Source organism: Marmota flaviventris, chromosome 18 (assembly GCF_047511675.1).
Source record: "Marmota flaviventris isolate mMarFla1 chromosome 18, mMarFla1.hap1, whole genome shotgun sequence".
In the NCBI taxonomy this organism is placed as follows: domain Eukaryota; kingdom Metazoa; phylum Chordata; class Mammalia; order Rodentia; family Sciuridae; genus Marmota; species Marmota flaviventris.
Window position 1 is genome coordinate 30,928,855 of NC_092515.1, and position 25,820 is coordinate 30,954,674.

The following is a 25,820-nucleotide window of genomic DNA, read 5'->3' on the forward strand; positions in this document are numbered from 1 at the left end:
CTCTCTCCCCCCTCCCTCCCCACCTCTGATAAGGCCACCAGTCCTATAGGATTAGGACCCATCTTTATGACCTGATTCATTCTTAATTATCTCCTAAAAGCCCTGTCTCCAAATACCGTCACCGTGGGGACTAGAGTGTCCACAGGAGTCAGGGGGTAGGGGCGGGGACACGATTTAGTCCATTGCACCCCACCATTGACTCGGCAAGAAAGGAAGGAACTGATCCTCCCAACTTCATGGAGGAATCTCAAAATAATTATGCTGAAAAGAAGCCAAAAAAACTACCCCCGAGAACATATTCTATAAGATTCCCATTTACATATTTTCAATAAAATTATATACAATGTGTATATAGATGTACGTTTTTTACATAAAATTCTATAATGCAAACTAATTTCAAGTGATAGCAGTCACAGTTCAGCTGTTGCCTGAGGCTAGAGCGAGGGGAGGCTGGGTTACCAGGAGGCCCAAGGACACTCTGGGAGGTGACAGGTGTCCATTATCTTGGAAAGACAGTTTTGACATCCATAGGCCCAAACTCAAATTGTTCCTTTTTAACATGCACATCTTATTATCATAGACCCATATTATAGGACAATAGGTATAAATTCATAATTTTATAATTTAAAATTATAAAAAAATAAACGGAACCTCTTTCCTATTCTTTGACATAAGTAATAGGTTTGAGAGTGTTTCAATCTTTTATGCTGGTCAGAAATAATTTAGATTCTGATGTGGTTACAAGGAAGAACCATATGTACCTCTGGAAAGAGAGTTCGCTGAAACGCTCCTCGCAGTTTCAAATTGAATGTACACGTCACTCCCAAAGCCTCCAGGAATGCTAGTATGATTATTTTTAACTTTTTACTGTTGTATCTCAATTACCTCAACTTCTAAGACAGCTGATCTATTAAATTCTCTGGGTAGGACTCTCTAGGGATTCACTGAAAATTAAAAAGATTTTTAAAGATCTACTCTTAGAAGTTCCATCATAATTTCAAATTTCCCTGAAAACAATTTGAATTTTAACACTCCTCTAGAGAAATTTCCGCCAAGCCTCCAGAAATAGCAAAGAGTAACGTGGAACTGCCAAAGGGTCACAGACCTAAAGCAGCCACAGTTTCCTTCCACAATCTAGAATAAAGCTGGGGTTGATACACAGCTAAATGTAGTCGTTCCACTATGCCAGTTACACTCCTAGCTATTTACACAATGGATGTGTAAACTTATATCTGGGGGGGAAGAAAACCTTGCAAACTAATTTTTATATCAGCTTTTTTCATATGCAGAAACTGGAAGCAACAGACATGCCCTTCAGTGGGTAAAAGGATAAGCTGTGGTATATCCATTCAGTGGAATATTATTGACTGATAAAAAGAAATGAGCCATATGCCCCCCCCCAAAAAAAAACATGAATGAGTCTTTAATGCATGCTATAAGGTGAAAGAGGTCAATCCAAACAGACTACGTGGTGCATGATTCCAATTAGACGACAGTCTAGAAAAGGTAAAACTATAAAGATGGGGAAAAGATTAGTATGTGGCTGAGGGGAAGAAGAGGAGTTGAATGGGTGAAGCACAGGGCTGTGGTTTGGATATGGTTTGAGGTGTCCTCAAAGATTCATGTGTTGAGAGCCTGGTCCCAACAGTGTGGCAGTGAGTGCTAAGCGGTAGTGAGATCTTGGAGAGGTGGGGCCTGGTGGGAGTCCTTAGGTCACTGGGGGATCAAGGTAGCTCTATGGGGCTTCCAAGTTCCCAAGGGAGAGCTGTTGTAAGAGCAAGCCCAACGGCTGAATTGCTCTCTGGTTCCCTGTTTGGTGATGTGATCTTGTCTTCCCATCACCTGCCACCTGGTTTGGGTTTGTTTATCTGTTTGAGGTGCTGAGGCTGGAACCCAGGGCCCTGCACACGCGAGGCGAGGGCTCTACCACTGAACTACACCTCGAAGCCTGCCCGGAGGCCCTTAAGAGAGCCAAGCTGATGGGGGCACCAGTGCCCTTGAATCTCCATAACTATGAGCTAAGTAAACCTCTTTTCTTCACAGTTAGCCTGCCTTAGGTATTTCATTATAGTAATAAAAATGGACTAATAAATACAGGGTCTTAGGGGGTGGTGAAATTATTCTGTAGACACAGTAATGATAAGCACACGACACTACACGGTTGCCAAGGCCCATTGACCTTGATAGCAGAAAGACTGAATCATGATGTATGCGATTTTTTAAAAGTCATTTTGGAAACTAGGATGATCCCAGGACAGAGTAACGCAAAGTGCAAAACAATTACAAAGTGTGTTACAGATGCATGAAACCATCTCTGAGCAGGTGCAGGGAGGCGGGTGCTTTGCACACCTTCGTAGAAAAGCCAGAGGCAGGTGTTGGCCCAGAGGCTTGGTTTCCAGGCCTCTGCTCTGAAGCCTAACAATGTTCTCTAATGATACCTTCAGAACCCTGTGGAAGGCGGGCTGTGGTGACCGGGGCTGCGCACCGCAGGAAGAGGGCCAGACCACGACTTGGCTGCATCTGGCTCAAAGGCCCAAGTCCTCACAGGACGTAGAAGGTTCCCAATGACCTGAAGCCTTGATGTTCCACCCCTTAACCTTCACAAATGCCACCTCTCTGACCTAATTCCCTACCTCAACCTCACTCTCCCAACCGTTTCACATTGTCCTCCCCAGTAGGACCTTGTCCTTGCTGTCCCCTCTGTCATGAACAGGTGTCCCCAAGATACCACATGGGATGCTCCTTCCCTTCCCCCTGAGGCCCTACCCAGATGTGACCGTCTCAGTAGGGCCTCCCTCCTGGCCCTCCCCCACATGCGACCTCCCTGACAGGGGTGAGGGGGGGACCAGCTGCGCTCAACATCTGACCTACAGGACACACAAACCCAGGTCCTCCACCCCGAGTCCGTGCTCCGTGCAGGGCTCCTGTTTCTACCTAGTGTCTTTCTTCTCACTCAGGATATCATGGCAGCTAGTCGCCATGCCTCCTTGGGCTCTCGGCTGTGGCAGCTTCCTGGGTGTCCTTGGACGACCTTGGCAGCCTGAGGAGCACACATTTTCACATGCTTGTTATCTCTTCCCTGGGGGAAGGTAATGATAAGCACACGAAGAGGACGGGGATGTGTCTGTTCACTGCTGCTCCTGGCAGCTGGAGCAACGCTGGCCCCTCCCGGGTGTGCAATGAACAAGTGTCTCAGGAGCATGTGGCTAAGGGGACGATGTCAGGTTTTGGATCCCGCCCTTCTCACGTTGTCCACAAAGAGAGTTAAGTCTGCAGGGGTGCGGTAAACTGCTCATTAGAGGAATCAGAATGGGAACCTCCTTGACCTGTGGCTGTCACATCCAGAAAACCCTCACCTCGCTGGACCACGCTGGGACCCCTGGACCATGCCGGGACCCCTGGACCACCACCAGCCGAACGCTTCCATCTGCCACCCAGGGAAATGCGGGAGCGGATCCGCATGCTCAGCCACTGACAGCTTTTTCTGTGCAACATAGTTTATTTGGGTCACTGACTTGAATATTTTATTACATTTTGTCCTTATTATTTTGTAAATATAAGTGGAAAAAACAGAAAAAAAAAAAAAAAAAAGATGTGCTGACGCTAGTCGTTGGGAGAAGTCATCCAGGGAATGCAGAAGATGAGCAAGAATTGGAACTTTCTGGACAAATCACGTACTGCTGAGGCCCTGGCAGATCAGCTGAAACCTGTGCAAAGTGCTGGAAACCCCGCCCAAGGCTGGGGATAAGTGGATAGGGGTGTGGACAGCGTTCCGACCATCCTCTGAAACCCTCCATTGCGTAAGATAGATGGACGGGTCTACTTTTTACTCATTCCACCTTCAAGACACTTGCGTGAGCTGGAAATCCAATTTTATTAACAAATAAGTAGAAATAGTTGCTGAGCATCGAAAATCTACTAAGCATATGCTTCAAAGTGTGTCCTTTCTTACTCACCCAATACCTAGTCCCCAGCACGGTCTAAATAAACATTCACAGAACATGTGAAAAAGGTCACTACTCCAACAAGAGAGTAAACGCCCACCAGTGGCCTCCACTGGCCTCCAGACAAATCTGCATATTCCTCTAAAATTCTAGCCTTCAAAAAAAATCATCAAATTGACATAACTAGCCCAGACCTTGATCTTAATTATATCATATGCCATAATTAAGAGGTGTTCTTAGTGGGAATTTTAATGCCTTTCTCCCCAAAACTAATACAAACAGTGAAAACTACTGCAAGATTTTTTTTTTTTATTGGAAGGAGAAAAAAATAGAACAATTCAAACCTTTATCAGAAATGAACACTGTGGAAAGCATCAGTGTGATTATATTACTTCTTCGCTGAGTGATCTTAAACATCAACAGAGCTGGCTCAGTTGAGGAGCGCTTGTCTAGCACGTGGGAGGCACTGGGTTCCATCCTCAGCACCACAGAAAAAAAATAAAATAAAGATATTGTGTCCATCTACAACAACAACAACAACAAAAAGAGCCAGCTGCTACACCCTTCTCTGCTCTGTTACACATACTACAACAGGGTGTGTGACTTGAGTCTTTAGCAAGGACACTCAGTTTTCTGTAAGGTAAAATTTCCAAGCTTCACTGTAAATATTCAGTTTATTCTATTCAGGTTGAACTGAGTCCCCCCTCAAAAGATGTTGAAGTTCTACCTTCGGGTATCTGGGAATGTGACCTTACAGGAATCCCCACTTATCTGTGGGAGATTTGTTCCAAGACCCCCAGTGGATGCCTGAAACTGGGGATGGCAGTGAACTCCGTATGTACCAGGGCTTCCTCTGTATGTATGCACATATCCATAAAGTTTAATTTATAAATTAGGCATGGTAAGAGGTTAACAACTGTTTTAGCCAGCTTTTTGTTGCTGTAACCAAAAGATCCAACATGAACAATTTTAAGGAGGAAAAGTTTATTTGGGGCTTATGGATTCAGAGGTCTCAGTCCGTAGATGGCTGACCCCATTCCTCAAGGCAGAACATCACGGTGGAAGAAGGTTGTGGCAGAGAAAAGCAGCTCAGGACATGGAACCAGGAAGGAGAGAGAGAGAGAAGGACAGAGGAACAGAGGAGGGGGGGGGGAGAGAGAGAGAGGGAGGTGTGCACAAAGAGAGCTCTCCTCATCATGACAAAATATAAGCCCCAAAGGTATGTTCCCAATGACCCACTTCTGCCAGGCACACCCCACCCACCTATAGTTACCACCCAGTTTTAATCCCTATCAAGGATTAATGCACTGATTGGGTTAAACTCTCAGAACCCAATCATTTCACCTCTAAACTCTCTTGCATTGTCTTGCACATGAGCTTTTGGAGGATACAATATATCTACACCATAATAACAACAATAACTAATAAGAAAAATAGAACAATATTACCAACATTCTGTAATAAAAGTTGTATGAATGTAGTCTCTCTCTGTGTCTCTGTCTCTGTCTCTCTCTCTCAAAATACCTTATTCCGCTTTCACCTTTTCTATTAAAGGAAGCCTTTTACAACTTCTCTTTGGTGTATCTGAATTGCCAACATCACTACTCTTACACTTTGGGGTCAATATTAACTAAAATAAGAGTTAATTGAACACAAGCACTGCAATACCACAACAATCAACTTGATAACTGAGACAGCTGCTCAGTTACTACCAGGGGGGTAGTGTATCTAGTGTGGAAACACTGCACAAAGGGACGATTCATCCTGGATGAGACAGAGGAGGAAGGGATGAGATCACACCATACCTCTCAGAATGTTGTACAACTTAAAATTTATGAATTGTTTATTTCTGGAATAGTCCCTTTAGTATTTTTAGTTCGTGGGTAACTCTGAGTAACTTAAACTGCAGAAAGCAAACCACAGATAATGAGGGTGGGAAGCACAACTCCATTTGAAAATAAGATCTTTATAGATGTAATCAAATTAAAACAAGGTCCTTCTAGATTAGGATGGGTCCCAGTGCAAGGACTATTGTCACTAAGAAATCTGGACACAGAAATGGGTGGAGAAAACCATGTGACAATAGATTCTGGAGGGAGGCAACTGTGAGCCAGGAAGCACTAAGGATGGCTGGCATCAACTAGAAACCAGGAAGGAGGATGGAACAGATTCTCCTAAGGGAACCACCCTGCCAATCCCCTGATTTCAGACTTCTACCTTCCAGAAGAGTGAGAGAATACATTTCTATTGTGATGTGCCACCTAGTTATGGTTGCCCTAGGAAACTAACGTACAAATAACTAATTCAGGGTCCTGTGGGTATTGGGGAAAAAAAAAGATACTAAAAGGAGACTGGAGGAGTAGAGGGTCTGAATACCATGTTCTTCAAACCAGTTAATATTAACTGAACAGTTGCTTCGGCATGTTTGACTTACAAACTCTCCTTTCATTGTAACCAGAAATGATTCATGTATACATAAATATACGTGTGTACGTACACACATCTACCGTATTCAGATTAATCTAATGAAGGAAATCTCATTCCAGGGCACTGAAAAGTATTTGAGGAATACACACCAGGGAATTTGTCTTGATGGACAATTTCTGATTCTGTAACTTCTGATGTCAAAAGATTTCCCACAGAAACTCGTCACTGTAGTTTTAAGATGGACAGTGTAAAAGACCATGCCAGGCTGAAGAGGCCCCATGAGACAGCTTGACTTTGGTAAAGGTCCCCACAGGTCCTCCGCTTTGCAAGTTCAGGAGCCTCATATTTTCTCAAATCAGGCAGGTGTGATCAAGTCCAGGAAACCAATTCACGCAGACCCAACCCATAGAGTCAGATTGACAAAACAAAGGATCAACCTGTCAACTTTCAACAAACTTTTCAGTACCCAGAATATTGTAGGTAGCAGTACCTGGAGGTCTCTCCCTATAGTCCTGATGACAAATTACCAAAAAAAAAACTAAAATGAAAATTGGGAGACGGCTTGGTTAACCCATAACAAGAAGCTGATGGTTCTGAATCCAGAACATTCTACCTCCTAGGTCAATACAAGACTTAACCAGGACTGTAAGGTATTTTCTATCCACTATTCCAACTCTTCTCACTCTGTGGGGTCCACACTGTCATCTGTGTTTTTCAGGTGAGAAACAAATGCTGAGAGAGGAAAGAAGGTAGTTGATTCATTAATTAAACAAGTACTTAGGAAGTTTTTTTTTTTTTTTTTTAAGTGAGAGTGAGAGAGAGAATTTTAATATTTATTTTTTAGTTTTTTCGGCAGACACAACATCTTTGTTTGTATGTGGTGCTGAGGATCGAACCCAGGCTGCACACATGCCAGGCGAGTGCGCTACTGCTTGAGCCACATCCCCAGCCCAACTTAGGAAGTTCAAGGTCTCAAGGTAAGTAGTAGGCAGCACTTAACTCCAATCTTCTGACCCTCAGTCGAATGCTCTCTTCACTGTAAGCCACTGAAATTTTGAAACGACTTTCCAGGAACCTAGAATAGTTACATCTGCCAGAGTATATGTCTCTTTCTCGGAAAATGCTGCATAAATATAGAAAGGCTGCTATGTCCGGGGCTTTTATTCTTCTATTCTTCCATATATAACATGCAGAGGTCAATGTATTAATACCTTTCCAATAACTAAAACAAATTTTAAGAAGATCACAGGTGACCTCATACTATTTACATTTTAGTTTCTTTGAAGCGACTTAGAAGACTCTCTTTGGACAAGAGAATACACTCTTAGGTTTCATCAGCAACACATTTATCAATTTTGCATGCAGAATCTTAAACATTTGATGTTGACCTTATTAGTTTAAACCATAGGTCTCTCCAAACCCTAGCAATACAATAGTTAAGACTTTGCTACCCACTTAATATGTAATAAATAAATGTCTGCTTTACCCCATCCTGCTGTCTTGGTGACATTTCTCAAATGTGGGAATTACTCTAACAACTCACGTATATTAAAACCCTCCCTTGAGCTGGAGTTGTAGCTCAGTGGTAGAGCTACATGTGAAGCACTGGGTTCGAACCTCAACACCACATAAATAAATAAAATAAAGGTATTGTGTCCATCTACAACGAAAATATTTTTTTAAAAACCCTTCCTCAATCCTCAGCACCACATAAAAATAAATTTAAAGAAAAATATTGTGTTCATCTATAACTTAAAAAAATTAAAGATAAATGTTTTATCTTTCAAATTGGAACTATATTTCAGAAAAACTAGAGAATCGATAAAGGGTATTAAGAAGTAGGCCAACTGATAAATAATAGAAGAATAAACAGATTATGAAGCATCCTTCAACTCAATGAATTATGACTTGCCCCACCCTGCTGTGTGGGTGACATTTTTCAAATGTGGGGGTTATTCTGTCCAGTACTTTAAAACAAGATATTTTAAAAACAAAAAAATTTAGGGGACTCTAGATTAAGAGGGCTTTCTTACCTCAACCACTGCAGAACAGCGTACCCACCAACAGCAAAACACACATATTTCAAATGCTCATTGAACACTCTCTGAGGTAGACCACATCCAGGCCCACAGACAAATTTTAGAACATTTTATTATTTTTTTAAAACAGTTTAAAACACTGAAATCACATAAATTGTCTTTGATGATTACAATAGAATGAAACTAGAAATCAACAGTAGAAAGAAAACCCACAAGTATGTAGAAATTAAATAACGCACTCTTAAACAAGAAGCTAAAGAGAAATCATAAGGGCAATTAGAAAATATCTTGAGACAGAATAAAATAAATACAGCACTTATCAACACTTAGGAGATGCAGTAAAAACAATGGTAAAGGAAAACTTAGAGCTGGAAATGTTTACACAAGAAAAGAAAGATCTGAAGTCAACCTCAGTTCACACCTGAGAAAACTAGAAAAAGAAAAACAAACAAAATCTAAAAATAACAGAAGTAAAGAAATCATAAAGATGTAATAGGCAATAAATAAATCAAAGCATCGAAAAACATCATCAAACCAAGAGGTAGTTCTTCAAAAAGATCTAACTAATCTAATTGACAAAGCTTCAGCTAGGCAGACAAAGGAAAAAACAGAGATTACACAAGTAACTAAAATTAGATATGAAAAAGAGACAATGAATACAAATCTTGCAGAAGTAAAAAGAATTATAAGGTAGTGCTTTGAACAACTGTATATCAAAAAAAAAACTGGATGACCAGCCAGGCACAGTGGCACATGGTCTTTAATGCCTATGGCTCAGAAGAGTGAGGCAGGAGGATCGAAAGTTCAAAGCCGGCCTCAGCAATATAGTTAGGCCCCAAGCAACTTAGCAAGACCCTGTCTCAAAATAAAAAATAAGGGGCTGGGGTTGTGGCTCAGTGGTAGGGCACTTGCCTAGCATGTGTGAGGCCCTGGGTTTGATCCTCAGCAATGCATATAAACAAATAAATAAAGATTCATCCACAACTAAAAAAAATATTTTAAAAATTAAAAGTAAAAAGGCCTGGGGATGTGGTTCAGTGGTAAATCACCCCTGAGTTCAATCTCTGGAATAAGGAAAAAATAAAAACCAAAAAAAAGGCTGATCTACACAAAATGGACAAATTCCTAGATTCTGCCCTACCAAGATCATACGAATTCTGGAATTCAAACTACCAAGACTGAATCATAGAGAAATAAAAAGACTGAATAAATTCCAAACTAGCAAGATGATTGGATCAATAATTGAAAAATTCCCAAAAAAAGAACAGCCCATGAGCAGATGGCTTTGCTGGTGAATTCTACCAAACATTTAAAGAAAAGCTAACAAGAATCTTTCCCAGGCTCTTTCAAAAGCTGAACACTTCCCAGTTCATTCCATGAGACCAGAGTTATCCTGACACTAAAGCCAGAAAAAAACACGATAAGAAAATTATAGACCAATCTGCCCTATGAATATTGAATATCTTCAATATGAATATATTAATATCTTCAACAAAATATTAGGAAACAGAATTGAGCAGCTCATTAAAACAATTCTGCACCTTAATCAAGAGGCCTTCATTCCTGAAATACAAAGATGGTTTAATAAATGAAAATCAATCAATGTAATGCATCATCATAAAAGTATGAACAAAAAAATCCACATGATCATCTTAGTTGATGCAGAAAAGAACAACAATCAAAATAGCATGGCACTGACTAAATAAAGATTTATATAAAGGCAGATATATAAAACAAGAGCCCAGAATGCAGAACCCAGAAATACACTCCTACATCTGTGGTCAAGTGATTTTTGATAAGGTGTCAAGACAAGTCAATGGGAAAAGGACAGTTTTCTTCAACAAATGGGAAAACTGTACATACATGTTTGTAAATATATATTCTGTATTTTTACCCCCTTATGAGACTGAGCCAGCAGGATGTCCACACCTGAATCCCCAGGTCCGTGAATTTGTTAACGAACCTGGCAAAGGGACTAGAGGTCTCATGAAGGTTATGGACGTTGAGATGGAGGGACGGTCCTGGATATCAGGGTGGACCTAATCACACCAGGCTGCAATCAAAGAGATGAGCTAGAGGAGGAGGGGATTCTGAAGTGTGAGACGAACGTCCCATTGGTGGCTTTAAAGATGGAAGAAGGGGGCTGCAAGCCAAGGAATGTAAGTAGCAGGTAGAACAATCCACAGAGGACAGCTGGCAAAGACATGGAGACCTCAGTCCTACACCCACCAGGAAGCCAACTCTGCCAAAGAGCTGAAGGAGGAAGGAGGGGGGTTCTCTCCCACGGCCCCTCCAGGAGGGAATGCAGCTGTTTACACCTCAATTTAAGCCTAGTGAGACTCACAGAACTATAAGGTGATAAATTTGTGTTCTTTTAAGCTATTAAGTCTGTGAAAATTTATTATTACAGTAGCAGAAAACTAATGTATGGTCCAAATGCCTATGGTTTTGAAGGCTTCTATAGACAAGTTTTGCAGTTTATTTCCTACTCTCCTTTTTTATTAGGTTATAGCAAAGATGACTGCTGCTTAAGGTGTGTGTATCTGTGTGTGTGTGTGTGTGTGCGTAAATAAACATTTGTTCTCTTGCTCAACACCAACAAGGGTACCTGCTCTGAGCCAGGCAGACAACCAGCTAAACACCAGGAATGTAATGGGGGCCAGTCTGAGAGTCCAATATGTGTCTCCAGATCGATAGCAGCACCTACCCAGACTGGCTTTTATTACAAGTAACCTGACTGCTACCAGGAACAACCAGCCCAATATCCCAAGCACCTGCAGCTGTGCTTAGCAGGCTGCAAGGTTTCCCAGAGAGCTGGCACCAGCAATTTGATGCTGCAGGATTTTTAAAATGGTTCCAAGACTTATAACACGAGTCACCTGAGCTATGTTGATTAAAAATGCAGGTCCCTGGGCCTCAGGCCTTTAAAAACAGCAGGGCTGGGGCTCAGGAAATTGAACTTCAGCAGGTGATGGGGGTACCAGGGATTGAACTCAAGAGGACTCAACCACTGAGCCACATCCCCAGCCCTATTTTGTATTTCTTTAGAGACGGAGTCTGAGTTGCATAGCGCCTCACTTTTGTTGAGGCTGACTTTGAATTCTCAATCCTCCTACCTCAGCCTCCCAAGTTGCTAGGAAGACAGGCATGTGCCACCACGCCCAGCAGAGAATTGCACTTTTAAGAATCTCTTCCCAGGTGTTTCTTGGTCATCCTAAAGTTTGAGAAGCATGCCCCAGTGGGGTGGTGGGCCAGCTTAGGTTCTTTGGGAGCAATTAAGTTCTGAGTGAGGACCACAGAGCTTGTAAATAATGTATAAAAACAATCTAAAAATATTTGATGGTATCTACTTTGGCATTTGCAAGAGGTGAGTGTTAATGCGCATTCATAAGAAATGAGGCGTGCAAACTCTCTTCAAATAGGAGAATGGATGATTCGTCTACAAATTTACCAACAATATAATAAAACTTTTAAAACAAATACACCAAGGGTTGGGGATGTAGCTCAGTGGTAGAGCTCTTGCCTCGTGTGCATGAGGCCCTGTGTTCCATCCCTAGTACTCTAAAACAAAAACAAAACCCCAAAATCAAACTGTTAACCCTGGCAAAAGTTTAGGACAGGTGCAGAGAGAGAATAATGCGCTGTTTTCTATCACCCATTCAGTGTTGCCACCTCTTTTGAGTCTACACTTATTCCAAAATGGAAAGTTCTTTTAAAATGTGTGTTACTTATGCCATCAGGAAAGAATTAAAGATGTCAGTTTTCTAATTATACAAACTAAAAATGAAATCAGCAACAATTGCCCAAATTAAATTTTGATATGTACATGTGTGTCTTCACCTAAAAACCAAGACATACATTTAAAGAATATTTTGCTTTACCTTTTAGCTACGGACTGTCTTCCATATTGTCTTCTATGTAGCCTGGCCAGTGAAGACATCTGACGTCCTAGGGAAACAATATTTTTTAGGATTAAATTAGAAAACCATTTTCTCAGTATCAGCAGCTCTGGGAAGCTTTACAAGCAGCAATGCTTGCTTCCAACCCCGTCTCCTATCCCATTATAGCCAATTGACAAGCAAACACACAACCAAGAGACACCCTGCCAGCTCTAGTTCTCTCCTGGGCACAGGGGTCTAGCACTGAGGATGTGGCTCTGTCATAGAGCACTTGCCTAGCATGCATGAGCCTGGTTCAATTCTCAGCACCATGAGAAAAGGAAAAAGAAAAAGTTTAAGTCAAGAAAACCATTGAAGGGCTGGGTGTGGGTGTGGTGGTGCACACCTGTAATCCCAGCAACTCAGGAGGCTGAGGCGAGAGGATCAAAAGTTCAGCAAGTTCAACACCAGCCTCAGTAACTCAGTGAGACCCTGTCTTTTTTTGGTTTTGTTTTGTGTGTGTGTGTGGGGGGGGGTGCTGGGGATGGAACCCAGGGCCTTATGCATGCCAGGCAAACACTTTACCAACTGAGCCACATCCCCAGCCCCAAGACTGTTTTAAAATAATAATTTTTAAAAAGTGCTGGGATGTAGCTCAGTGGTACAGTGCCCCTGGGTTCAATCCCTAGTACCAAGGACGGGTGGAGAATTTAAGGAAGATCAAGGAAACAGGGGCAGGATGTCACAAGGATTGGAAAAGAGGTAAGGAGGAACTAAAAAAACATGTAAATTAAAGACTAAAAAGCACCCTAGGGTGTAGCTCAGTGGCAGAGTGCTCACCTAGCATGCACGAGGCCTGAACCCCAACACAACAACAAATAATGACACACTTTTTAAAAAACATGGGTTTTACTCGACTGATTTCAGTTCCCCTTTGATACCTGTCCCTTCCTTTAGCAGCACCATACGTCTGGCATCTCTGCCACTAAATAAAGGAGACAGAAAAAGCCAAAATTGCTGGTATCTGGGGCCAGCTTTTTGGCTTAATGAATTGATTTATTAACCAACCTCCTGAAAGATGCTGAGATCTTTAAGACTAAAAGGTAGAAACAATAAAGTGGAGGAAAACGAAACACTAAGTTAAGGAGCATTTTTTATTGAGCTACAACTCACTTTTAAAAGGTAAATTTTATGGTATGTGCTCTTTAGTACATTCGTGAAGTTGTGCAATCACACCCCCCCCCAAAAAAAAAAAAACACAAAACAAACAAACTAGTAACAATCACACTCAGCCTCTGACCACCCTTGATCTCCTTGATCTACCTTCAGGGTCAGGCACTTGTCTACTCTGGACGTGTCGTGTAAGTGGAATACACCAAACGTCCTCTCGTGGGTCTGCTTCTTCTGTTTAGCACATCAAGCTCGTCCACGTCGGGGCTGTGTTCGTCAGCCTCCCATTAATGTGACACAACACCTGAGACACTCAACTTGAAGAAAGGTTTATTTGGCTTATGGTTTCAGCAGTGCTAGTCCATCATGGCAGGAGCACAGGATGGAAGAGGTCGCTTCACCTCGTGGTGGTCAGGTTTCAGAGAAACGGGAAATGCGGGGCTTCCAATAAAACTTTTAGGGACACGCCCCCAATAACTGCTAGGCTGCAAGTCCCAAGGGTTCCACAACCTCCCAACAGCGCCACGGGTTAGGGACCAATCAGCGCCTGGGCCTTCAGGGAACATTCAAAATCTACAGCACAAAATCTGTCTTCCTTGGAAAGGCTAATACTCCACTACATGGCTATGCACACTCTGTCCATCTACTCACCAACTGGGGTCATTTGGTTGTTTCCTCTTTTGCTATTATGAATAAAAGCTGTTGGGAACACTTGCAGGACAATTCTTTCTTTCTTTCTTTTTGGTGCTAGGGATTTAACCAGGTGCGTTACCACTGAGCCACATCCCCACTCCTTTTTATTTTTTTAATTTTCAGACAGGGTCTTGCTAGGTTGCTTGGGTCCTCGCTAAGTTGCTGAGGCTGGCTTTGAACTCATGATCCTGCTGCCTCAGCCTCCTGAGCTGCTGGGATTACAGGCATGCACCACCATGCCTGGCTGTAGCACAATTCTTTGGGTGAACATGAATTTTCACTTTTTTGGGGTGTACATTCAGAAGAATCCTGGGTCATGTAATAACTGTATGTTTGACTTTCTGAGAAAGTACCAGAGTGTTTTTCACAGGGGCTGTACCATTTTACATTCGCACTACCAATATAAGAATACCAGTTTATCCACATCTTTTTAAAAATATTTTTTAGTGGTCAATGGATCTTTATTTTATTTACTTATTTATTTTTATGTGCTGCGGAGGATTGAACCAGTGCCTCACATATGATAGACATTCTAGCACTGAGATGCAACCCCAGACCCTCTACATCTTCAGCAATACTGCCATTCTCTCTGTTTTATCATTACTATCAGCAAATGCTTTGTGCTGCTACAAAATTCATATGTTGAAAACTAACCCCCAAGGTGATGGTGCTGAGAGGTAGGTCTTTGGGAGATGATTGGGATTAGTTCCCTAAAGAGACCCCAGAGAACCAGTAGCCCCTTTACCATGGGATGACACAGTGGAAAGGTACCATCTATGAACCAGGAAATCAGGCCCTCTCCAGACAATGTGTGTGTGTGCTGGTACCTTGTTCTCGGACTTCCCAGCCTTCAGTACGGAGGAAAATAGATGTTTGTTGTTTAAAAGCTATCCAGCATGCAGTATATTGTTATGCAAGCTCATATTATCATTATCATTATTATTATCATTATTACAACCCCAGCAGGTGTGAAGTGGTATCTCACTGTGGTTTTGATGTGAATTTCTCTAGCCACTGATAATGTTGGTCATCTTTTCTTGTGCTTATTGACCATTTGCATAGAGAAATGTCTACTCAAATCTTTTGTTAATTTTTTTTTTACTACCAGGGATTTAACCCAGGGGTGTTTTGCCACATCCACAGCCCTTTTTACTTTTTTATTTTGAGACAGGGTCTTGCTAAGTTGCTTAGGGCCTCACTAAGTTGCCCAGGCCAGCCTTAAACTTGCAATCCTCCTGCCCCAGCCTCCAGAGAATCTAGGATTACAAGTATGCACCAGGGAGCCCTGCTTTTGTCCATTTTTAACTAGGGCTGTTTTCTTTTGGTTGTTAAGTTTTAAGAATTCCTTATATTCTGGAGGCTAGACTCTTTTTAGATATAATATTTACAAGTAAATATCGTTTCACATTCTTTGGATTGCTTTTTCACTTTCTTGATAGTGCCCTTGGAAGCATAATTTTTAAAATTTTGATGAAATTCAGTTTATCTACTTTTTCTTTGGCTCCTTATGATTTTGGTGTCATATATAAGAAAACACTGTCTAATCCAAGGTCACAAAGACTTACAGCTCTATTTTCTTAACTTAAATTTTTGGTCTGAGGTTTAAAAATCTGTAATGAAGAATATAAGTGAAAGCCTTTTTTTTTTTAAGTCCTTCAGGCCTAAGAAGAGCACCCATTTCTTAACTGTCAGCTCACTCCATTAACCTGGTAGCTCCTGGGAACTCTGGAGCCAGCTCAGGGCCTTTGCACATGCTGACACCTCTACCAGAAATGTCTACCATGCACCACCCTCCACCCATGCCTCATTGCCCTTCCTTCAACTCAGCTAAGTCTCATCTGCTCAGAAAGGCCTTCCCAACCCTCCCAACAATTCAGGGCAGTTTCTCTTCTGAGAGTTCATGTTACACGAGTTTTATGTACCAAAAATTTTCCATTTGTCCATGTGACTATTTAATTAACATTTGTCCATGTGACTATTTAATTAACATTATCTCTTCCACTGGACTGAATGCTCCAGGAAGGGAGAAATGACCTATTTCTTTGCTTGCCATAACATCTAAGTGCCAAATGCAGCACCTGGCACATAGCAGGCATTAAACATTTGTGGTTGAATGAATGAACAAACAAATGAATGAATACAGATTTAGGTAGCAAAACAAAAGGTCATGTGCAAGGTTGTTTTGGGGAGAGATGAAGGAACACAGAGGTACCTGAGGGAAATCAGTGCCTGGAAACAGGGATACCTGAGCCGGGTTTTGATCTGCAGGCACGCAGACCTCAGGGTGGGAAGACCTTCTGTGGGGTTCAGGAGCACACCTCTTGAGACGACAATCAATGCAGACCTTCTGCTTCCATCAGGGCTGGTCCAAACCCAGCCACACCACCAGGCTGAGAAAGGGCCTGCGACCTCCTTCTCCTCACCCCACTGTACAAAAGAAAGACCCGCCTCTCACTGCTCAGAACCTGCCCTGGCTATACAACCTCAGAACAAGATGAAAGAAATTGGAGAAGGCAGAGTAAAGCAAAGATGTTCAGCAAAAATACCGCTGGGAACAGAGCCCTATGTCACCCAGTGCCCATGGCATGAAGGTCCATTCACCTGGAAGACTGGAGCATTCTTCATGGGGATGGACGCTAACAAGTCTGTTTCAGCTACAAGTAAGATCACACCCTACACAAAAACCAACCCAAAATGCATCTTAGCACCGGGCCACAGTGGCCTGTGCCTGTGATCCCAGAGACTCGGGAGGCTGAGGCAAGAAGATCACAAAGTCTGAGTTCAGCCTCAGCAACTTAGCAAGACCCTGTCTCCACATTTTTAAAAGAAAACAGCAGGGGATGTGGCTCAGCGTCACCCCTGGGTTCTATTCCCAGTACTACAAAAATAAATAAATAAATCATAGATCTAAATGAGCAAGTCAAACCTCTCAGAAGAAACCACTGGAATAAATATTCATAGCCTAGGGTTGGGAAGATTTCTTCTATTGGCAACAAAAACAAACATTTAAAAAATCAACAAGTAAAAATTCATCAAAATTTCAATACTCTGTGTTTCAAAAGATACAATTAAGAAAATATCTGTAAATCATATATGTGATGAAGAACCTGTATTCAGTGCAAGCACAGTAAGTTAAAAATGAGTCTGTTTTATGATACATAAAATAATACCTCAATAAAACTTTCTTTAAAAAAAAAAAAAGAAGAAGAAGAAGAAGAAGTCAAAGCAGGTTAGAGTGGCACATGCCTATAATCCCAGCTACTCAGGAGGCTGAGGCAGGAGAATTGCAAGTTAGAGACCATCCTGAGAAAGTTAGCAAGACCCCACCTCAATGTAAGAAATTAAAATGGCTCAGTGATAGAGTTCCGTGGGTTTAATGTCTGATACCAAAAAAAAAAAAGACTTCTGGATTCGACAGTAAGGCCTAAGGCTCAAGTTAGCCAATTAGGTGCTTGGCCAGACAATTTTTATAAACCAACAAACTAAATCTGCAACTTAGATTTTGCTCAAAATATAGTTAAAACATATATGCAATAAACAGAATAGGTTGGTACGGATATCCTTTGCAACTCTTTAGAAGTATAATGAAAAAATACTTCAGCTGTCAATTTACAAAGGGAAAATTTGTTTTTCCATCAGGAGCTTGGGAACAGGGGCACCCCACCTCTCAGTCCACTGCCACAGAACTGGCAAAATGAGACCTCCTCCTAGAAGACAGTGATGGGTCATCTGCCCAAGAGCACATGCTGTGGATTCTAGCACATTCTGAATACAGCCAATACTGAATTGCAGGTTTCCTCTTTTCTGCTCTCATTCTCCACTGTGGAAAAGCCATGGCAGGGGCAGTCTTAGCTTCTGCTGCCTCTGAGAGTGGAGCAAAATACAAAGATAACAAAAACATTTTTTTTTTTTTAATTGTGAGACTTTCAAGAATCCAGGTCTTTCAAGAGTGATAGTGACTTGATAGATTCCTTCAGGCATTTAGCTCCAAAACAAACCTAACCCTGCTATACCTGCTGAAATCACTCTTTAAGACTGGGCAGAACCCTCAAGCTCATCTCTTAACCCAAGAGCAGACTCAGGCATGGTGCTAGGCGCTAGTTCAGAGTGCGCACAGCTATCCTTGCTCTGAACTTTGCTCTGTCCTGCTTTCCCGGAAAATAATTGTGTGTGTGTGTGTGTGTGTGTGTGTGTGTGTTACTGGGATCAAACCATCCCCAATCCTTTTTTATTTTTATTTTGAGACAGGGTCTTACTAAATCACTCAGGCTGGCCTCAAACTTGCGATCCTCCTGCCTCTACTTCCAAGTCATTTGGGTTAGAGGTGTGTGCCACTGTTGAGAGCCACAGCCGAAGGGGCCCCAGCAAACTTCCAGCTGCCAGCTGATGATTGGCTCACAGCAGCCCCAGCAACATCTAGCTGATTGGCTCCTCTGCGGTGATGCTCATTGGGCTGTTTCCCTGCCCTTTCAGACCACGGAGCTGCTCATTGGGGGATTTTTTTGGCTCCGCCCACATGACCCAGCCAATCGGCCTCAAGAGCAAGAGGATTGTGGGAGGTGGAGAGAAGCTTGTGTGGGAGAGAGAGGCTTGTGGAAAGCCGGTGGTGGCAGTTGGGGCTCTGAGGGTTTTTCCTGAGAGGCTGTTTTGTTTGGGTGTGTGGTTCTAAAAATAAAGTTAGTTTCTTTTGACAAGTGGCTCCTGATTGTGCCCAGCTAGACTGCGGCATTGTGCCACCATGCCCTGTTTGCTCTCCCTTCTCCTTCTCTTCCTCTTCCTCTCTTGGTTTGGAGCCCAGGGCCTCCCATACGCACTCTAGCGCTGATCTATGCCCACCCAGCCCTCCTTTGCTTGTTAACTTTTCCCTTCCCTGTCTATCTCAATCACTCCTTTCCCTTCTTTCCTTTCATTTCTTTGTCTTTTGTATTTTCTTTTTTTGAAATAAGATCACTCTCTCATTTACTCAATATTTAGTATTTGTGTGCCAGCCAAGCAGGCAAAGGGGTGCACACCCATAATCCCAGAGACAGGAAGGTTGCAAGTTAAAGGCCAGCCTGGACAACTTAGCAAGACCCTGTCTCAAAATAAAAAATAATGGGGAGACTAGACCCAATAATAGGGCACAATGGAAGGAAGACCATGAAGCAAAAGGGAATGGGAATGTAGTTCAGTAAATTAAGTGCCCCTGGGTTCATACCCCAGTACCAAAATCAATTGTGTGCGTGTGTGTACATGTGTGCAGAAACTGTTCAAAACGTGGAGCATATGGCAGAGAAGACAAAATTTCTGCACCTATCAGTTGATGTTCTGACATCAGAGAGATGGCCCCAAAGCCATGGCCACCATCCACGGTTCCTAGAGATCTTATGTCACTGCCCAGGACACACACAGATAGATAAATATACACATGCTCATGTTTTGCAAATCAATGCTTCCCTTGAAGATAGTCAGTTCCCCAAAAGACTGCCAGAAAACCTGTAATCAAGCAAAGTAGCTGCGTTAGATCTTCTGGGGTAATGGAGAAACCATACCTTGCCAATCTTAGCAGTTTCTCAGAAGGTGGAGGGGGGAGCAAAGAGAAACAATTTATAGGGTTGGGTCTGGGCTCAAGTGGTTCACGGCAGTCTTTCATGGCAGGAATTCATTGGCATTGGCCAAATTTCATCGCATGATATTTTAGGATTGGAGAACACAGCAAGGCTGGGTCTTAAAGCAAGTCTTAATAAGTAAAACTGCTGTTTGATGGGCAGCTATTTTCCCCAGGAGCTACCTATTGTCCTGATAGGAGAGCTCATTCAGCAAACTGTCCAGACAAATTGGTTTGGATGAATTCCCTAAAGCAGAGAGTTCAGTTATTGCCTGGTTTACAGCCCTACCTTACAGCACACGACGACGTCATTATGGCCCTACTCCATAGATCAAAGCATCAGCCAAGACTCAAGAGAAGGGGACGTAGACCCTGTCCCTCGATGTAAGGGATGTCAAAGACGCTGGGGCCATCTTAAATTCTGCACATCCTGGGGTTATGTGGAAAATGAAGAGTTCTTTTTCCTGAGCTAAAGAAATGAGGGACCAGGAGGAGGAAGCCCCATGATCTGGCAGCTAAGCTTCCTTCCTGTGTGAAACCTGAAGCTAACTTGTTTTGTGTTTGTGTGGACACAGATCTCAGGACTGGGTCTAGTCTCTCTCATTTCCTGGGAATCACACTGTAAGATGGATCAGGCTGGAGTTTCTATGATTACACTGACCTTCAAAGAAGAGCTTTTTGGTTTATTCCTGCTGCCCGCCATGTTCTCCTATCTAAAAGGGTGAGTTCTTGGTCTGGTTGGGCAACAGGCGCAATGGAAGGAAGACCATGAAGCAAAATGGAAACACACACAGAGCCATCTGTTGCTGTTGCTTTCTTTTTTGTTGTTGTTGGTTTGGGGTTTTTTTTGGTTTTTTTATTTTATTTTTTTTTTTAGTGTTTTCATTTTGTGATAATAGTGATTTGTGATTGGTTCCCCCACCCCAGGACTGGCTGTTGAATCAGCTATTTGTAACCAGCTATAAATATCATACCCAGAAAAAAAAAAAAAAGCACTGAAGTTCTTAAACCTAGAAGAAAGGTTAACATAAAAGAAATTCTTTCCATCTTGACCATAAAGTAAGAGGACAGACAACAAAGAGCAGAATGACAGAATGAGCCAAAGAAGCTTTTAAAAGCAAAACAAGAATGACGGGGAGGTTTTGATCCAGAATTTTGCACGGAAGCTATTTTGCATCTACTCAAACTGATAGCCCGGCATAGCTATTCCCCACCCCACACCCTGCCACCACCTCCTGTTGTCTGTTTCTGGAGGAATCTGAGCATCCTCCAGGGCCTGTCCAACAGTCAGAGGGTGAAACCGTCTTCCCAGCTGAGAAATGTGAGTCTAGGGATGGGTACCCGGGAGTTTGTGCAGTGCTCAGAAGCACCTGATGGACTAAGGGGACTCAGACCCATTTCTCCCCGCTCCTCCCCTCTAAGCAGAGCTGTAATCCCTGGAAATGACAAAAGAGGCAACCAAAGGAGGACTCTGAATGGTAGGAAGGCCAGCTGACGGGGGATTGCAGTTCCTCCCAGACGCCACCTGGACCTGGCATTTCCCTCAGACCCTGCTATGGAAATCAGCTCGGGTGTGCTCTTTCCCCCCAGACTAAGCAGGCCAACCTCTAACCACACCAAGTGAGCCCCACCCACCAGCAAGGGGGTAGATGGGTCCCCAACAAGTGACCAGGTCTTATTGGTTTGAATATGGCTTGTCCTCCCAAGACCATGTGTGGAAGCTGAATCTCCAGCGTGGTGGAGCTGAGCTGACGGAAACTCTAAGAGAGGGGGCCTCATGGAAGTAGTTAGATCCTGGAGGTGCACCCTCTGGATGGATTAGTGCTATTTTGCATGGGTCAGCCCTCTCAGATCTCACAGGAGGGGATTCATTCTCTCCAGAGCACGTTGTTTATAAAAAAAAAAAAAAAAAAAAAAAGCTAATCTGGCCACTCTCTGCTTCCTGATGGCACATGTGCTCCTTTCTGCTTCTGTGTACAATGTCCACCTCTCCACCAAGCCCAGGGGACCCTCATCAGACACTAGCACCAGTTTGTGCTTTTTAGCCAGCAGAATCATAAGCCAAATGAACCTTTTTTCTTTATACATTATACCCTCAGGTTACACAGAACCTCGGGTATTCTGTTATAGCAATGCTGAATGGAATAAAACAGAGGCCACTTTCTTCACTGAGCCTGAGACTGGCCTCTGTGGCCAAGAGATACCAAAGCATGCAGCAGGGGCCAGACACACATGCCGCAGTCCGGCTGCAGCAGAATAATCAGGGGAGGGGTGACGAGCAACTTGTGTACGTTGATACAGCAGGAGTGGGAGCCGTTTATTGTAGGACAGGAGCGGTATTTATACATTCCACATAGCTTATCTAATTAACATAAACTAGATACAGCAGTCAACCAATCAGGAATCTCCACATTTAATGGCTCGCTTTTGTTACTTCTCAAACCACTCCCTCTGGCATTTTGCCAGGCACCATCCAGACTTGTTTACGAACCCTAACATTCCCCTGGCAAAATGCCAGGTGTTATTTTGACTTGTTTACAGACTCTAACACACACACACACACACACACACACACAGTCTGAAACAGGAAGCCTCTTTGTCCCAGAGGAACTAAGACTCTATACTCCTACAGAGACACATCTGGGCAAGAATAAAGAAGAAGGACCCAGCCAGAAAAGTCTCTGGAAGCCTCTAATCTCGTGTGTCCAATACCCCCCACCCCTGTCCAGAAGAAACTCTGAGGCAGCCCTGGCAGGGGGATCCCCGCACAGCACACCCCAGCTCAGGAGAGACTCTAGAACCCACAAGCAGGTGGTGTCCTCTCCAGGTAGCCTTCCAGGAAAGCCTTTGTCCCATGAGTTGAGATGTCCCTCTCCTGTCCCCATAGGCCACACCAGCAGACACATTGGGGCAGCTCCAGTGGCAAAGAAAACCAAGCAGCTCTCTAAGACATGAAGAATTAGACCATCGTCGAAACCACAGCCCGTGAAGTCAGGCCAAGACCTGGGTACTAAATGCGAAGAAGAATGACCACAGCTAAATGAAAGAGTCAAACAGGACCCAGAGTATTCTAATACGATCTCTGGTTTACGGTGCAAAGTCACCAGTCACACCAGGAACCAAGAAAGGTCTTTTGGATGAGAAAAGACCATCAACCGACATCAGCACTAAGGTGAATCAAATGCTGGAAATATCCAACAAGGATTTTAGGCAGCCAACATAATCATCGGTCAACTAAAAATTCTCTTAAAATGAATGAGAAAAATTTTAAAAATCTCAGCAAAGAAATATAAGTTATTAAAAAAAAAAAACGGGCTCCCCCTGGATGTATACACAAAAGGAGGGAAAGCCCAGAGCGGCATGGTGGCATTAAGTGCATACACATTGTGTCACCACCACCATCTCCAGAACTCTTCCTCTTGCAAAACTGAATCTCTTTATGCATTAAACAGCAGCTCCCCATTGTCCTCTCCCCATCCCTGGCAGCCACCATTCCACTTTTCTGGTTCTGGTTTGGTTTGGTTTGGTACTGGGGATTGAACTCAGAGGCACTTTACCACTGAGCCACATCCCCAGCCCTTTTTTATTTTTTGTCTTGAGACAGGATCTTGTTAAGTTCCTTAGGACCTCACTAAGTTGCTGAAGTTGGCTTTGAACTTGAGATCCTCCTGCCTCAACCTCCAAAGCTGCTGGGATTACCGGTGTGTGCTATCTTCTTATTGGTACATTGCAGTTGTACATAATAATGGAATTTGTTGTTACATATTTAAACATGCACACACTACAACAATATAATTTACCCAACCTCACTCCCCACACTTTCTCTCCCTTCCTCCCTTCAGTCACCTGGTCCCTTTCCACTACTGATCTCCCTTTGATTGTCATGAGATCCCTCAACTTTCTCTTCTTTTTTTCTCTCTGGCTTCCACATATGAGAGAAAACCTACAACCCTTGACCTTCTGAGTTTGACTCATTTCACTTAACATAATGGCCCCAAGTTCCATTTACCTTCTGCAAATGATATAATTTCATTTCTCTTTATAACTGAATAAAACTCCATTGTGTACATATACCACACTTTCTTTATCCATTCATCCGTTGATGGACACCAAGGCTGATTCCAGTTTGGCTATTGTGAACTGGCTGCTATAAACATGGATATGCATGTATCACTGTAGTACAATGATTTAATTCTATTTACTTTTCTTTCTTTCTTTGTACCAAGGATTGCACTCAGGGGCACTAACCACTAAACCACATCCCAAACCCCTTTTTTATATTGTATTTAGAGACAGGGCCTTGCTAAGTTGCTGAAGCTGGCTTTGAACTCGCAATTCTCCTGCCTCAGCCTCCTGAGCCACTGGGATTACAGGCATGCACCACCACACCCAGCTAGTTTCATTCTTCTACATATGGATAACTAGTTTTCCTAGCATCATTTATTAAAGGGGCTATCTTTTTTTTCCAATCTATGTTTTTGGCACCTTTGTCAAGGATCAGATGACTGTAGATGTGTGGATTTGTCTCTATGTCTTCTATTCTGTTTCATTGGTCTATCTGTCTGTTTTTATGCTAGTACCATGTGGTTTTTGTTTCTATAGGTCGGTAATATAATCTGAAGTCAGGTACTGTGATGCCTATGTTATGCTCGAATTCGGGACCCCCAAAGACCACCAGAGACCCAAGATCGATGTAAGCAGCAAAGAGGTGTTTATCGCAAGCTAGCTCGGTCCTCCGCGCACACACACAGCAACTGGTGACGCTGAGAAGCCCCGAGCCCAGGGTTTGCAGCAGTTTTATACATTCTTTGGAGAAGGCAGGGACCCCCACATACATCATAGCATCTCTTAGCAAATCATCACACACCGAGGGAAAATCAAATAATAACTCTAAAACATGATTAGCACATTCACTGGCGGGAACAAGTTGGGTAGGGGTGATTGGTCAGTACAAAAGGGGTATTCATTTGAACTGATTGGTTTAAGCCAAGAGGGGTGTACGTGCTGAACTACATGGTTTCCCAACATGTTATCAACCACCATAAACTACTGGGAGGGTTACTGGCATCCCAGGTATTTCCCTGTCTCATGCTGATTGGTGGTTGCTAGGGGGTTGCTATGGATCTCCACCTAGCCTGACTGAGTCAGGGACACCTGGCGCAGCAGATCTCTCCTGTTGTTTGTAAATAAACAACTTAGCAGGGTGGGAATGTGCCTAGGAGTGCTCTGTGGGTTTTTCCAAGGACAAAGGCCATGTCCCTTCCTTGGACAGGCTTTGCTCTGAGGTAGAAGGTGGTTTTTCACCTCCAGCTTTGTTTTGTTTTTTGGCTTAGAATGCTTTGGCTATTCTGGGTCTTTTATTCTTCCAAATGAATTTTAGGACTGTTTTTTTTTTTTTTTTCCCTAGTTCTGTGAAAGATGTCGTTGGCATTTTGATGGGACTGTTTAAATCTGTACGTTGCTTTTGGTAGTATGGCATTTTAACAATATTAATTCTGATTATCCATGAACATTCTGATTTTATCTTCTGAGATCTTCTTCAGTTTCTTTCTTCAATGTTCCATAGTTTTAATAGTAGAGGTCCTTTACCTCTCAGTTGGATTTACTCCTAGTTTGTTTGTTTGTTTGTTGAGGCTACTGTGAATTGTTTTCCTGATTTCTTTTTCCAACAATATTCATTGTTGATATATATTGTCAGCTATTTATTTTTGCAGGTTGGTTCTGTAAACTGCTACTTAGATTTGCAAATATTTCCCCCCTTCCATAAGCTGCCTCTTTCATTGTGTGTGTCCATTGAGGCACAGAACAAAAATTTATTTTGATATAGCCCAATTTATCTATTTTTTTCTTCATTTGTAAAGTCTTGCCTCATAGGCCTGGCCTCAGAAGGTCTTTATCCGCGGCTCTCTGCCTCAGAGGGTTCACCTCAGGCAATCAGGCTTGGGAGAGTTCTAGCCAGCAGGAAAGGGAGGGACACAGGTCAGGGAGAGAGGTGGGGCAGGGCGTGAGGGACTGTAATGCCAGATTCTTGGGACCCCAATAGACCTCCAGGAGCCAAATCCGATGCAATCACACAAGAGTC

The 25,820-nt window shown here is 42.9% G+C and overlaps 1 non-coding gene across 1 annotated transcript; it reads right to left on the reverse strand.

Moving 5' to 3' along the window:
• Positions 1-12,818: 12,818 nt before the first annotated feature.
• Trnaa-ggc (transfer RNA alanine (anticodon GGC)) lies at positions 12,819-12,891 on the reverse strand. Its single transcript has one exon. It is a non-coding gene; the product is annotated as a tRNA-Ala (tRNA).
• Positions 12,892-25,820: the final 12,929 nt, after the last annotated feature.